Raw genomic sequence first — 4,836 nt, 5'->3', positions numbered from 1 at the left:
AACTTTTGAAAGCAGAAAATTAGATGATTTACACTAGCCAATTGTACATCATTCATGAAACTACCATAATTAAGGTGTTTTTTCTGTTGGCATCAAAGTAGGCAAATATATCGGTTGAAAGGGATATAAGATTTAAAAGGAGCCACAACATATTATTTTAAAATTGACAATGTCTCTTCCATACACATAAATACTTTTAAATACATATTTTATTAAAATAAATGTGTATTCATATGTTGCATTTTTTTCTTTTTTTTTTCCACACCAGTTTGTTTGATGTTTCCCTGTTTTGCAAGTACAGACACATATTCTGGAGTGGTAGCACAGTGGTAGGGCGCTTGCCTTGCATGCAGCTGACCCACAATGCACCGCAGTTAGATCCCATATGGTCTCCCAAGCCAGCAGCGATTTCTGAGTTCTTAGCCAGGAGTAACCCCTGAGCGTCACTGGTGTGACCCAAAAACCAAAAGTAAATAAATAACTTATATAAAATTGACAGTTAACACAGTTTAAAGGCAATTCACTAGTGAGAAAGAAATGAGAAAAGGATTTAGGAAAATCATAAGTCTATCCACAAATAAATAGTATATTTCACTTGAGTCAAGAAATGTAAATAAAATATACATAATAAGCATAGATGTAAATATATACTATAAAAAAATAATATATAACTTAATGACTTTGAATTAAGTATGTTTTATATAAAACAAATTATAATTCACAAATACAATATTAGATAAATTTTATTTTATCAATTGATATTTTTAACTTCAGAAAAATGAAATTTAGATAAAATACTATGAAAAAATTAAAATACTTACAAAACATGTCATAAAAATACTTTTATCCATAGAGTAGATATGAATATTGTAGGTGGGTATATTTTCCTAGTATGCAACAAGCCAGGCTTGATAGATACTCTGCACTACATAAAACCCATCTGCCTCTATGAATGCAGAACAAAGAATAACCACTAAATACAGATGGCCCAAAATCAAAACAATATATTTATTCAGACAATATAAAAAGTAAATAACAACATAACAAATAAAACAATAATAAAATTTTAAATAAAGTTGAACATACATCAAAGTGAATATACAGATAGCTGTTAAAAACTTAACATTAGGCAAAAGAAAAATAGATAAAAATTGTACTATCTACATATAATAATTTATTCAGTAATAAAATATGGATATATACAATTTTGAATGAATGTAAAATGTAATATAAATTAAAATTTTTACAATATTTTCAATTGAAAATTTATAGTTTATTAATATTTACATCATATATTCACCATTTGTCTAACATTGTTAAAATTATAATTTAATGTATAGATAAGTCTTTAAAATTAGGTCTGTGAAGAGCGATGAACAATAGAGATTTATAATAAACAATTTATCTGTAATAAGAGTGTAATATAAGCTTTTTTGCAATGATGATTACATTTAATTAGCTTTATAATTTAATACAATTTTATTTAAAGAACCATAATTATAAAGTTATTGATAAATGGCTCTTAGGCATGTAATATTTCAATGCCAATCCCACCACTACTGCCCACTACAATCATGCAATTTCATAGCACTGTACATTGCATTTCTTAAGTTAATGCATTTAAAATCTGGTGAAGTTAATATATATATATATAATACTGCATAACATTTCCTTTTTAGGGTAAATATATTACGACTCTATAAGTTGTTAACAATAAATACATTTTGAACAGAAATATATACATAGAAACTCTGTGGTAATTTATAGTTTCTAAGAGCCTAAAATGATTTTAAAATATTAACTAAAGTAGAGATAGATGCTTAACATTTCTCCATTTATTGTATAGAACAACTCTTTTATTTCAGAGCTCTCTTGTTGATTTTTTCTTTCTAAAGATTTTGTAAGACACTTGAAGGCCATTGTCTCTTCCATACACATAAATACTTGTAAAAATATTTTATTAAAATAAATGTGTGTTCATATGCTGCATTTTTTCTCTTTTTTTCCACACCAGTATTTGATATTTTCCTGTATTGCTAGCACAGACACATTTTCTTCATTCATTGTTAAATTTGAACATTGCTGTCATTTTTACTCTTTTAAAATAATATTGCTCTATAAATAAAGGCACATAACCAAAGGATTATATACCATCTACAGAGTTTAAAACTTATCATTCTTAGTTTAAATTGATTCACTTAAATTCAATATATTTCCTTGCTAAAAGTATATGTCAAAGTGTCAAAGCTATATTTGACAGTAGTTGATTTCAAAATCAGAGTCTATATTTATATTGATTATCACCATGTACCCATTCATAATAATTCTGACTACTATAACAAAAAGACATCCTGTTTGATTCAAAGTGATTGGTTTAGCTCCCAATAAAATTAAAAAAAAAGTTGTTCTGGGGCCAGAGCAATAGATAGTACAGAAAGTGTAAAATTAGTCATTACAGGCAGTCCACCTGCGTTCAATCCCCAGCATCATTTATGCCTCCTCCTTCTACACACACACACACAGACTTCTTAGCCTATCAAAAGTGATTCCTGTGCACAGAGAAAGGATTAACCTATGAGCACTATCAGTTGTGAGACTCCCACCCTCCCCTCCAAAAAAAAAAAAGACCAGCTGTCACCACCAGATTAAATTTAGGCAACATGATAGAACCAGGGAATTTGGATTAAACCATGAAGCATGCTAGAGGTCAAAGGTAGCAATGGCAAAGGAAATGGAGAGGTCTGGGCCAAAGAACAAACAAGCAAATAACAATAACAATAACAAAGCAAAAAAGAGCAAATATATGTAAAATTATTTAAAGTCTGTCACATTTATATCTTACATATACAAAGCTACCAAAAATATCTTTTATTAGTAATATTTTATTACAATCTTTCAGGAATTATAATCATTCAGTCCTCTGCAATCTTATAGGTTTGAACTTACCATATATTTCATACCAGAGGCTAACTATACTAATTGAATTACAAAGATTAATGAGCTCCCTCAATAAAAAACAGATACAATAGCTGATTTGTTTTGTCTTTGTCAGAACATGAAAAGAGGACAAATATGGTAAGAAAGTTTATCATTGAAGCCAATGGACAAAGTTAGAATCTAGGCAATATAATATTTTCTTTCTTTTTTTTTTGTCCCCCACTTCACAATACAGACCAGGCAAAGGACTTGTCTTGAGGTGTATATGGGGTGCATGTACTGTACCTCCTCTTTCTATACAGTCAGTGTAAAGAACACAGCCTGTGGTAAGAATTGGTAGGCCTTATCTTCTCTTTTTTGGTTTTTTAACATATATATATATATATATATATATATATATATATATATATATATATATATATATATATATATATATATCTTTCACCAGTGCATCACTCCCATGACCAATATCCCAAGTGTCCTTCCTTCCCACCCCACACAGGCCTATATTCTAGACAGGCTTTCTACTTCCCGCATTCAGTCACATTTTGTTATGATAGTTCTCAGTGTAATTATTTCTGTGACTGCACTAAACAATCCCTGTGGTGAGCTTCATGTCGGGAGCTGTACCCTCCAGTCCTCCTCTATTTTGTCTCTGAGAATCATCACACAAATGTTTTTCATTTTTCTCAAAACCCATAGATGAGGGAGACCATTCTGTGTTTATCTCTCTCCCCCTGACTTATTTCACTCAGCATAATAGATTCCATATACATCCATGTATAGGAAAATTTCATGACTTCATCTCTTCTGATGGCTGCATAATATTTCATTGTGTATATGTACCATAGTTTCTTTAACTATTCATCTATTGAGGGGCATCTAGGCTATTTACAGAGTCTGGTTATTTTAAATAACGCTGCTATGATTATAGGTGTGAGAAAGGAATTTTTGTATTGTATTTTTGTGTTCCTAGGATATATCCCTAGGAATGGTATAACTGGATTGTATGGGAGCTCAACTTCCAGCTTTTGGAGAAATCTCCATATCTCTTTCCACAAAGGTTGGACCAGATGGCATTTCCACCAGCAGTGAATAAGAATTCCTTTCTCTCCACATCTCCGCCAGCACTGCTTGTTCTTATTTTTCCTCATGTGTGCCAATCTCTGTGGCGTAAGATGGTACCTCATAGTTGTTTTGATTTGCACCTCCCTGATGATTAGTGATGTGGAGCATTTTTTCATGTGCCTTTTAGCCATTTGTATTTATTTTTGTCAGAGTGTCTGTTCATTTCTTCTTCCCATTTTTGATGGGATTAGATGTGTTTTTCTTGTAAAGTTCTTTCTGTGCCTTGTATATTTTGGATATTAACCCCTTATCTGATGGGTATTGGGTGAATAGTTTCTCCCACTCAATAGATGGCTCTTATATTCTGGGCACTATTTCCTTTGAGGTGCAGAAGCATCTCAGCTTAATATAATCCCATTTATTTATTTCTGCTTTCAATTGTTTGGAGAGTATGGTTTCTTCTTTAAAGATAGCTTTAGTCTCAATGACATGAGTCTGCTTGATTAAGGATGTGAAGGACCTATACAAAGAAAACTATAAAGCCTGCTACAAGAAATAAAAGACAGACGGAAATGGAAATCCATACCCTGCTCTTGGATCAGCAGACTTAATATTATTAAAATGACAATACTCCCCAAAGCTTTGTACAGATGTGATCCCTCTAGTCTAAAAATACCCATGACATTTTTCAAAGAAGTGGATCAAACACTTACGAAATTCATTTGGAACAATAAACAACTACGAATAGCTAAAGCAATACTGGGGAAAAGGAATATGGGAGGTATTACTTACCCTAACTTTAAACTGTATTACAAAGCAATAGTTATTAAA

General features: G+C 31.1%; 1 non-coding gene across 1 annotated transcript; it reads right to left on the bottom strand.

The window, feature by feature from the left end:
* Positions 1-3,147: 3,147 nt before the first annotated feature.
* LOC126032395 (small nucleolar RNA SNORA51) lies at positions 3,148-3,280 on the bottom strand. The gene has a single exon (XR_007503860.1). It is a non-coding gene; the product is annotated as a small nucleolar RNA SNORA51 (small nucleolar RNA).
* Between the last annotated feature and the right edge of the window lie 1,556 nt (positions 3,281-4,836).

Source organism: Suncus etruscus, chromosome 1 (genome assembly GCF_024139225.1).
Source record: "Suncus etruscus isolate mSunEtr1 chromosome 1, mSunEtr1.pri.cur, whole genome shotgun sequence".
NCBI lineage: Eukaryota > Metazoa > Chordata > Mammalia > Eulipotyphla > Soricidae > Suncus > Suncus etruscus.
Note: the sequence above shows the minus strand (reverse complement) of the source record. Positions and strands in the feature narration are given on the sequence as shown.